Source organism: Rana temporaria, chromosome 3 (genome assembly GCF_905171775.1).
Source record: "Rana temporaria chromosome 3, aRanTem1.1, whole genome shotgun sequence".
NCBI lineage: Eukaryota > Metazoa > Chordata > Amphibia > Anura > Ranidae > Rana > Rana temporaria.
The window spans coordinates 16,068,879-16,081,025 of record NC_053491.1 but is presented as its reverse complement, the minus strand read 5'-3'; positions in this window follow the sequence as shown (position 1 = coordinate 16,081,025).

Below are 12,147 nucleotides of genomic sequence, written 5' to 3'. Positions count from 1 at the left end.
TTTTGGAGGCACTGCCCCCTATTGATTTCAATGGGCAGGGGGCGCTGTAGGAGCTGTATATTCACCGCTCCTACAGTGCCTCAAAGATGCGGCTAGCAGGACTTCAGTAGTTGCACAAACTCTGCACAGAAGCCAGATAAGATGTGCCCGATGAGCTTCTGTTTTTAGTATTCTTGGCTAACACTGGAGAGTGTTCGTCGCTCTTCCTAGAACACTTTATTGGCTCATGCTTGGGAGAAATGTGAAACAGTTACTTATAGCAGCAAATAAGATTCCTTGTTTCAATCCAATTAATAAAAGGTGAAACTTGATTGGTTCCCATGGGCAAACAGAAGGTTGGCTTCTGTCTGTTTTTTTTTTTCTTTTTTAATGCAGCCACTTTATCTAATAGTTGAGATGAAAAAATCTAAACCACTTGCAGATGTAGCACAAATTGGGGAAAGCACCCGAAAGTCCATGGTAGGCCTGTGGAACCCCCGGAAAGTCCATGGTAGGCCTGTGGAACCCCCGGAAAGTCCATGGTAGGCCTGTGGAACCCCCGGGAAGTCCATGGTAGGCCTGTGGAACCCCCGGGAAGTCCATGGTAGGCCTGTGGAACCCCCGGGAAGTCCATGGTAGGCCTGTGGAACCCCCGGGAAGTCCATGGTAGGCCTGTGGAACCCCCGGGAAGTCCATGGTAGGCCTGTGGAACCCCCGGGAAGTCCATGGTAGGCCTGTGGAACCCCCGGGAAGTCCATGGTAGGCCTGTGGAACCCCCGGGAAGTCCATGGTAGGCCTGTGGAACCCCCGGGAAGTCCATGGTAGGCCTGTGGAACCCCCGGGAAGTCCATGGTAGGCCTGTGGAACCCCCGGGAAGTCCATGGTAGGCCTGTGGAACCCCCGGGAAGTCCATGGTAGGCCTGTGGAACCCCCGGGAAGTCCATGGTAGGCCTGTGGAACCCCTTTATTAGAGATATTATAGCACAAGTTCAGCATAATTAAAAAATCAGCACAAGGGAACGTAATTTTAGTATGATGTGGTCCTGGTGCTGATGCTTCTTGGTTTAGGAGACATTTTTGTCTTTCCTACCACCGCCTTAATATTCTGGTGCAGCAGTGTTTAAATAAACTAAAGGGGCTGTTAGGGACTTGGCTGTGCCTGCCCTTTCACCTCCGCTGTGCCATCCATAAAAGCCATACTACGTCTTCTATGAACGACATAGGAACACCTGCATGGGGAGTGAGTGGGCGACTGATAGGCTTATCCCTGTAGTCCTTCACCTGCTTGCCCCACCCATTCAGTGTTCCTATGTTCATAGAAGCTGTAGTATGGCTTTTATGAATGGCACAGCAGGCATAGTCCAGCTCCTGACAGCCCCTCCATTGTAATATCCCCCGACGCTCGAAGATATGGGGGGGGGGGGGGTGCAGGGGAGACAAAAAATGCCTCCTAAACCAAGAAAACTCAGCACAAGAGGAACATCATACCTCCATTGTAATGTCCCCCGACGCTCGAAGATAGGGGGGGGGGGGGCGCAGGGGAGACAAAATGCCTCCTAAACCAAGAAGACTTGGCAAAAGGGGAACCTCATACTAAATGTGACTTGGTCCCTTGTGCTGATTTTATGTTTGTAATTTAGGCTAAACTAGGCTGCACTGGATTTAGAATTCTAAGGGAGTCTTCTCTCTCCCTGTGTAGTGGAATGCAGGTGGCTGTCTTCCATCCTTATTTTTTTAAAAGGCTTTGTGGTCAGTACCGCTACCAATGGGTTGCATCGGTGCTGGAAGGACATGTTTTGTGAATAACTAAGTGGAGAGGGGAAAAAACACGACCAACAGATGTGTGGCAGTGGAATCAGCAGCGAGCCAGACGTACATTGGCAGCTGGGATATCCAGGAGAACCACGAAAACTTTTTTTTTTTTTTTATATATTGGCAGCCCCCATCTGATCCTACATAGATGTAAAGGTAAAGATCCCCTTTTATCAATATTCAGTGCATTTATCATGCCTGGGGTTGGGTTTTAAGTGTAAGAAAGGCGGCTAAGCTGCATCCATTTGACATAAAATGTCTGACGCTGTTTTTTTTGTTTTTTAGATTGGTGTAAAAGAGGGGAGGGGTGTTCACAATTAAACATTTTTATTTTTAAAAACATTTTCAGTTGCAAGTTAAAAAAATGAATTAATGATTGTCATTTAAACCTCCACTTTGTTTCCCTTGCACTTTGTTTTTTTTTTGGTCATGTTCCCCTTTTTATGTGCCTGCCATTGTATCGGATATAGGGTTTGTAAACCACCAAGGTGGGTGATGACCATCCTGCCCTTTTTTTTTTGTACCTCCCAGAACACATTCTAGTATTCCGTAGACCACAATAAAGGGATTTATTTCATATTTAAACGTTAATTGATTTTTCTAATTGAATTTCCTGTTGGAAATGTGCTAGAACATACCTCGGACCCCACAGTAGTGACCGGGTTAGTATGAACACAGTTTTAAGTTGGACAAAAATGCTTGTCTACTGTATTAATTCCCTTTATTTTTTTGATTTTAAGATTTCAGATAAGTTAATGTTCAATTCATATGACATTCACTTGAATAAAATTTGCTCCTTTAGCCAAAAATCTTTGTAACCCTGAACAGTGTCTGTTTTCATGTGTCTGCGGTTTCTTTACTTCAATGAAATGGTTACTAAAACCCACAACGGTAAACTCATGCGGTAAAGCATACTTGCTGTGGAACCTAAGGCCCCTTTCACACGTACGGACCGTATGTCCGCATTTTCATCCTTCCGTTTGCGGATGAAAAAGGGGCATACATGGGTCCCTATGTGATTACGGGTGTCAGCGGATGAACATCCGCTGACGCACGTAATTTGTCCCCCTCCGCAAAGATCCGCATTTACGGACGGAAGAAATCCTATTTTTCTTCCGTCGATCGGATGAACACGAACATACGGTCCGTGTTCGTCCGATCCCCCATAGGGGAGAGCGGAGGAAACGCAGGGCGGTCCCTGCACAGTGTGCGGGGACCGCCCTGTCGGCTGCCAGCTCAGCGGGGATTTTAGAGGATCCCCGCTGAGCTTTGCGGACACACGGAGCGGATCATTACTGATCCGCTCCGTGTGAAAGGGTTAATCCCCCCCCCGCATTGTGTAAAAGATTTTTGATCCGGTTCTTCTCTGATCCTCCCCCTCCCACTGGGAACCAAACTGCCACGGGCTGTCGGCAAGTGGTTACAAGCGGCGGTGTTCTGTCAGATTGGCAAACCTGTGGGATCAACAGGTGTTCCGTCAGATGAGGCGACCCACAGCCATCTTGCTACACCCTGAATTTCTCCATAGTTAGGCTGCAGTCACACCTGAGCGTAGGTCGTTCGGTCGTTTTTTTCCAGCGTTTTGTCGTGCGTATTTGTGCGTTTGCATACAGCGTCGTCTGTTTTTGTACTTCAACGTTTTTTATTTTAGCCAATAGGAAAAATGATCATCTTTTCATCACTTGTTGCTATGTTGGTAGATTTTTTTTTTTTGATCTTCTGCCTGGGTGAAATGTTCTATTGATTAAAGCAACAAAACGCCCGTAGCAAACGCTCGTTGTCGCGCTAGTCGCTTGAATCGAGCGTTTCCATTACTTTCTATGGGAAATAGAAACGCTCAAACCGCGTGATTCGCATGACAAAAAAGGGTCTGGAACTTGTTTGAGCTTCAGGCGTTTTGGAGTGGAGAGGTGAACCATCTCCATAGACAGTAATGTATTTTTTCCCCTCTAGCGTTTTTGAGCGTCGCGCTTCAGGCGACAAAACGCTCAGGTGTGAATGCAGCCTTAGGATACACTGAGAAGGGGGCAAGAGGACATATTGGTACACCCACCGGAGTTTTACATTTTACACTTTTTTTTTTTTTAACATTAAAGTGAGTTTATATAGTGAAATACAGGACTTAGAACTCCGTCTGACTGTTTAGATGTTGCATTTTAAAAGCAGCGGCGAGCCTGCTGACCTCACAGGTTTGCTAATCGCAGAAGTTCGCTGCTTTTAAAATTCAACATGTAAACAGTCCGAAGTCCTGTATTTCACTATATAAACTCCCTTTACTGTTATAAATAAGTGTAAAATGTAAAAACTCAACCAATATGTCTGCTGGCCCCCTTCCAGGGCTGTCTTAATGAGAGCACACCTGGACACTGCCCAGGGGCCCCAGCACTTTCCCCAAAGCAGCTGGTCCTTGAGCCCACACTGCCCCATGATGGCACTGAGAGTTATAGATACACAGGGGAGGCAGTCTGCCTCCTACCTACTTGATGTCTGTTTACCTGCACTGTCATCATTGTAGGGGCCCCAGAGCATTTCTTTGCCCAGGGGCCCATGATGCTATTAAGACGGCCCTGCCCCCTTCTCGGTGTATCTTTACTGTGGAGAAGTGCGGGGTGTAGCAAGATGGCGACGACGAAACGTCACTTTCGTTACAAAATCTGACGGGTTGTCTAATCTGATGAAACACAGGCAGGAGGATGTGCTTAGTTGAGAGTCCCTTCCCTCCCATGAAGACTCCTGCGATGTGGGACATCATTTTGGCCTAGGGCAGAAACCAGGAAGACACTGAATATATGTAAAAAAAAAGTATAAAACTTCACTTTCAATCCGGGTCAGAATTAAAAAAAAAAAAAAGTTGCTTGTCTTTCAAAACGCTCGTTAACCGCATTACTCGTAAACCAAGGTTCCTCTGTTATAATTAAAATTGTGTGTGTGTGTGTGTGTGTGTGTGTGTGTGTATATATGTGTGTATATATATATATATATATATATATATATATATATATATATATATATATATATATATATATATATATATATATATATATATATATATATATATATATATATATATATATATATATATATATATATATTTTCACTTTTTAAATTAAATTACCGAAATAAACTTTGATATTCAAATTTTATGAGATGCACCTGTATACTATGACCAGAAATAGGGGACCCCCTCCTAAAAAAAAAAAAAAAAAAAAAAAAAAAACTGACATTTGTGAAATTTTAAATAATATAAAAAGTGTCAGTTATTGTTGCTGTGCAGCCAGCAGATTTGAAATGTGACGGCTCATTCTGTGTGACAGTTTTGTGAATTGAGTCTAATATCTCCAACCCATAAAAACCTTGTTTTATTCATGTCTGTAAACATGAAAGAAGATCGGACAGTCTCACTTTGTATGACCGCGTAATTGTCATTCAAAGTGCGACATCGCTGAAAATTGTCCTGGGCAGTAAGGGGTGTAATTTGGCCATTTCTAACGTCTAAAATACCTGGCTGGTGCTGCCCTCCCCTTTGTAAACTGACCATGTGTATACCTTATTTCAGAGCGCCGCTCTGCGCTCATGTGACTACCCGCCGCTCTCCTCCTCTCGGTTGACGTCTGCGAGGGATTCACAGCTCCTCCCACTGTACTCAGATTGGGAGAGGAGAGTGGTGGGCAGTAACGTGAGCACCAAGAGGCGCTCTGAAATAAGGTATACAGCTTCATATTTATTTTATATAGAACATTAAACTGGGACACAACATCGTTGAACAGAGGGGATACTATAAAGTACACACAGTGGCTTTACAACCATTTAACCTCTTAAACCCCGGACCATATTGCTGGTCAAAGACCAGAGCACTTGTTGCGATTCGGCACTGCGTCCCTTTAACTGACAATTGCGCGGTCGTACGACGTGGCTCGCAAACAAAATTGGCGTCCCTTTTTTCCCACAAATAGAGCTTTCTTTTGGTGGTATTTGATCACCTCTGCGGTTTTTAGTTTTTGCGCTATGAACAAAAATAGAGCGACAATTTTGAAAAAAATGAATATTTTTTGCTGTAATAAATATCCCCCAAAAATATAAAAAAATGTTTCCTCAGTTTAGGCCGATACGTATTCTTCATATTTTTCGTTAAAAAAATCGCAATAAGCGTTTATTGAGTGGTTTGCGCAAAAGTTATAGCGTTTACAAAATAGGGGGTATTTGTATGGCTTTTTTTTTATTTTTATTTACTAGTAATGGCGACGATCAGCGGTTTGTTTTTTTCGGTACTGCGACATTATGGCGGACACTTTTGACACATTTTTGGGACCATTGGCATTTTTATAGGGATCAATGCTATAAAAATGCATTGGATTACTATAAAAATGCCACTGGAAGGGGTTAAGTATGTCCCTGGGTGTGTTTTAACTGTAGAGGGGGGGGTGGCCTCGCTAGGATAAATCACTGATCTTCTGTTCATACATTGTATGAACAGAGGATCAGCATTTCCCCCCTGACAGGACTGGGAGCTGTGTGTTTACACACATAGCTCCCGGTCCCCGCTCTGTAATGAGCAATCGGGAGAGCGCGCCCCTTGTTGCCTGCGAGAGAGCTAGGGGCTCTCGCGCAGGAGAGCTAACCTGCCGCCGTAGAATGACGGCAGCAGGTCGGCAAGTAGTTAAAGTGTTACTAAACCCAGGACCCTGCATTAGACATGTGCACTGCCAAAAAAAAATATATATATATATTTTTTTTTTTTTGTAAATTCAGGAAAATTTAAAAAAAAAAATTTATTCGTTTTTTGCTTTTTTTTTTTTTTTTTTTTAAATTCTGAATTTTCGGATTTCCGAAAAAGCAAAAAACGAATAAAACTGAAAAAAAAAAAACGAATTAAATAAAAAAAAACGGATTTTCGGAAATTCTAAAAAAATCTGAAATTTGCCATTTTTTGGAATCTTAATTTTTCCGTTAAACGAATTTAGAAACTAAACGAATTGCACATGTCTACCCTGCATTCACGATATCTGGTCTCCCACAGTATACAGAAGATGGAAATGCAATTATTTTAGTAAATATAAACTGCTAAATACCCTTTCTTGTCAGCAGTATATAGCAGTTTTATTACTTCTATCAGTGTCCAGCCGAGCACTGGTTAAAGCTTGTAGGAGGAGTTTTCATTCCCCTCTGACTGTCCTATGAGGCTGCAGGACCCTGACCCTCTGTTTGCACAGTGCTAATTGGTCCTGTGCTGATCACACATGCACCCTCCCCCAAAAGAGAAGGAAGTTCTAGGAATACACATCAAACTGAGCATGTGCAGAGTGCCCCCCCCCAATGCTCTGTACTATCAGGAGCTAGATTGGGGACAATGGAAGTAGGGGGGTATCTGAAGACAGGATCAAACAGCCATTTTACACCATGAACAGGATTAACCCCTTGGGTTCCATAGTGAGTATAACAAGCATGATTATAACACATTGAGTTTAACAAGCTGGTTTTACTGTTCCGGGTTTAGTATTACTTTAACCGCTTGCCGACCAGCCGCCGCAGTTTTATGGCGGCAGGCCGGCGCAAAATCACGTAATATGTGATTTTGCATTTCCCTGGTGCCGCGAGCGTGATCACCGCCGAGAACCCGCGATCGCTCGTTACAACTCGTGAACCGGGAGCTGTGTGGGGGGAGAAATGACTGATCAATGTATGAATGTATAAACAGCGATCTGTCATTTCCCCATGTCGGTCCCACCCCCCCCCCTTCAGTTAGAACACACCTAGGGAACATAATTAACCCCTTCCTTGCCCCCTAGTGTTAACCCCTTCCCTGCCAGTGACATTTTTACAGTAATCAATGCATTTTTATAGCACTGATCGCTATAAAAATGTCAATGGTCCCAAAAATGTGTCAGAAGTGTCCGCCATAAGGTCGCAGTACCGATAAAAATCACTGATCGCCGGCCGTTACTAGTAAAAAAATATATATATATATATTAATAAAAATGCCATAAAACTATCCCATATTTCGTAGACGCTATAACTTTTGCACAAACCAATCAATTTTTTTTTTTTATGAAAAATAGGTAGAAGAATACGTATTGGCCTAAACTGATGAAAACATTTTTTTTTAATATATTTTTGGTGGATATTTATTATAGATTTACCTGACTTCCTGTCACACTATATATATATTATTTTTTTTGGGGGGATATTTATTATAGCAAAAAGTAAAAAATATTCATATTTTTTTTTTCAAAATTGTCGCTCTATTTTTGTTTATAGCGCAAAAAATAAAAACCGCAGAGGTGATCAAATACCACCAAAAGAAAGCTCTATTTGTGGAAAAAAAAGGACGCCAATTCTTTTTGGGAGCCACGTCGCACGACCGCGCAATTGTCAGTTAAAGCGACGCAGTGCCGAATCGCAAAAAGTGGAACATACAAATAGTAGCGCTAAAAAAATATGATAATAAAAATCAAATGACTGATATATGAAAAAGGAGAAGTCCAAATATATATAGTGAAAACATTTTATGGACCAGTAGAAAAAAAGGTGAATAGTTCCAAAATCAGATGTCTGATATATAAACCAGAAAAAAAGAGGAAAAAATTCCAAATATAAGTAGTGGAAGGAAACTTGATTGATGTGTGAACACAGTGAATAGTTCCAAAACAATGGTGATTTTTCTCTTGAGCGTGATAAACACTTGTGATGAACCCGCCACCAATGTAGCAGAGGCTTACCAGATATATAGAACCCACATGAGCCTACGCCCAGAGGGTCAATTAAGCTTGATGTATACAAAGGGCCAGATTCAGATAGGAGATACAACGGCGTATATCTCTAAGGCCGGCCGGTCGTATCTCTGCGACTGATTCATAGAATCAGGTTACGCATAGATATCCCTAAGATCCGACAGGTGTAATTGTTTTACACTGTCGGATCTTAGGCTGCAATTCCAGGGTGGCCACTAGGTGGCGCTTCCGTATCTTTTATGCGCTGAATATGCAAATGAGGAGTTACGCTGATTCAGAAACGAACGACCGCCCGGCGCATTTTTTTTTACGTCGTTTGCGTTCGGCTTTTTCCGGCGGAAAGTTACCCCTGCTATATGAGGGGTATGTGCGGCGTATCCTATGTTAAGTATGGCCGTCGTTCCCGCGCCGAGTTTTGAAATTTTTACGTTGTTTGCGTAAGTCGTTCGCGAATACGGCCGGACTTAATTTACGTTAACGTCGAAACCAATGACGTCCTTGCGACGTCATTTGGAGCAATGCACGCTGGAAAATTTTGCGGACTGCGCATGCGCAGTTCGTTCGGCGCGGGGACGCGCCTGATTTAAATATTACACGCCCCCTACCCGACGAATTTGAATTCGGCTGGGGGTTTTACGCTACGCCGCCGCAACATTACAGGCAAGTGCTTTCTGAATAAAGCACTTGCCTCAAAAACTTGCGGCGGCGTAACGTAAATCAGATAGGTTACGCGGATCTAAAGATCCGCTGACCTATCTGAATCTGGCCCAAAGGCTGTATCGGGATAGGACTCAATCTTCATACGACAACACCGCCAAGGTAAAGGAAGAAGTTCAATGGTATAAGATAATCACTTCCCGAATGGTCAAACCATAACACCGATGTATGGAGAGAGGTGAACAGAAGGACCTCGCCTGTGGAATGCACTACCAACCACCATCCGACTGGAGCCGGGCCACTTGGCCTTCAGGAGAAAGATTAAAACCCATCTCTTCTGAGGTCAAGGGGGTTCCTTACCCATGAAATGGATACAGCGCCCAGAGGCGATTCATTTCCCATGTGTTGCGCTTTACAAGTCTCTCACTCACTCACGTAGCATAATACCGTAGGAACCGGATATTTAATAATGGTTATAAACACTTACATGAAAGTGGAAATAAAACAGCATATCGATCAATATGTCCGTGGCAGCAGTGGAATCATCCGACGCGTTTCACAAAAACTTGCTTCCTCTGGAGTGTGAAACGCGAAAAAAAAAAAAACGAAAAATCGTCCGAACGAACTTTCGAAAAAACGAACTTGTCCTTCGTTTTTCCGGCTCAAAAACGTCCAAACGATTTTCGATCTTGTGCCCATTTTTTTTTTTCTCTTTTCCCCTTAGATTCCTGCTCGTTTTGTCTAGGGGAATCGGCTATTTGTTTTAAAATATGTGCAGTACTTACCCGTTTTCGAGATGCATCTTCTCCGTCGCTTCCGGGTATGGGCTGCGGGACTGGGCGTTCCTTCTTGATTGACAGTCTTCCGAGAGGCTTCCGACGGTCGCATCCATCGCGTCACTCGTAGCCGAAAGAAGCCGAACGTCGGTGCGGCTCTATACTGCGCCTGCGCACCGACGTTCGGCTTCTTTCGGAAAATCGTGACGCGATGGATGCGACCGTCGGAAGCCTCTCGGAAGACTGTCAATCAAGAAGGAACGCCGGCTCCCGAAGCCCATACCCGGAAGCGACGGAGAGGATGCATCTCGTAAACGGGTAAGTACGGATCATATTTTAAAACAAATTGCCGATTCCCCTAGACAAAACGAGCAGGAAGCTAAGGGGAAAATGTGCTCTCTAAGGGTGAACCTCCGCTTAAACTGTTCGAAAAACGAAAAGATCTTTCTGAACGACTGAATTTTGGTCGAATTCTTTATGTAGTGTATGGCCAGCATAAGAATTAGTAATCTGCAGGGCCGCCATCAGGAATTATGGGGTCCCTTACACAGCTTCAGGCATGGGCCCCCTGGAGCAGAGAACGTGGGTGAGGGGCTGCTGCCGCCTGAAATTGAGAAGAGGGGGGGGGGGACCTCTGGGCCCTTTAATAAAAAGAAAAGAAATAAAGAAAATATATATAAAAAAAAAAAAAAAAAGGGGGGGGTTCGAGTCCCATCTCCTGATACGCCGGGATGAGCCGAACCCCCCCCCCCCCCCCCCCCCAATTCGGTTTGCACCAGAACCTTTGAACGGACCGAACGTTTGCGCGAACATTTAGAACCCCATTGACGTCAATGGGACTCGAACGTCAATGGGTGGTACGCCGTCGTATCTCTGAGTGCGGGCCGTCCTATCTATGCGCCTGATTCAGAGAATCAGTTACGCATAGATATCCCTAAGATCCGACCGGCGTAAGTGTCTTACACCGTCGTATCTTAGGCTGCATAATCACACTGGCCGCTAGGTGGCGCTTCCGTATAGTTACGCGAGGAATATGCTAATGAGGTATTTACGCCGATTCAGAAACGTACGTCCCGCCGGCGCATTTTTTTACGTCGTTTACGTCAGGCTTTTTTCGGCGTATAGTTACCCCTGCTATATGAGGCGTAGCCAATGTTAAGTATGGCCGTCGTTCCCGCGCCGAGTTTTGAAATTTTAGGTCGTTTGCGTAAGTCGTACGCGAATAGGGCTTTACGTCATTTACGTTAACGTCGAATTCAATACGTCCTTGCGGCGTACTTTAGAGCAATGCACACTGGGATATTTTACGGACGGCGCATGCGCCGCTCAAAAAAAACATCAAAAACGCGGGGGTCAAGTAAAATTTAAATAAAACACGCCCCCAACATCCCCATTTGAATTAGGCGGGTTTACGCCGCCACACATACGTTACGCCGCCGTAACTAAGGGCGCAAGTTTTTTCTGAATACAGAACTTGCGCCCAAAGTTACAGCGGCGTACGCCGGAAGAAAGATGCGCTCATCTTTCTGAATCCGGCCCAGTGTTTTTTAATCCGACGGACTGTTTAGATTTTAAATGTGAAAATCAGAGGTGTTTTGTCACATGAGAAAACATGGAAGGTCATCAGGTTTGCTGCTGCTTTCAACATTTAAACAGTCGGTCGGATTTCCAAACCCTGGGCTAGATTCAGATAGGTCAGCGGATCTTTAGATCTGATTTACGTTACGCCGCCGCAATTTTTTGAGGCAAGTGCTTTATTCAGAAAGCACTTGCCTCTAAAGTTGCGGCGGCGTATCGTAAATCCCCCGGCGGAATTCAAATTCCGCGGCTAGGGGGCGTGTACAATTTAAATCAGGCGCGTCCCTACGCCGATCGAACAGCGCATGCGCCGTCCGCAAATTTTCCCTGCGTGCATTGCTCCAAATGACGTCGCAAGGACGTCATTGGTTTCGACGTTAACGTGAATTACATCCGGCCGTATTCGCGAACGACTTACGCAAACGACGTAAAATATTCAAAACTCGGCGCGGGAACGACGGCCATACTTAACATAGGATACGCTGCACTTACCCCTCCTATAGCAGGGGTAACTTTCCCCCGGAAAAAGCCGAACGCAAACGACGTAAAAAAAAAAAGCGCCGGGCGGTCGTTCGTTTCTGAATCGGCGTAAATGCTCATTTGCATATTCGACGTGT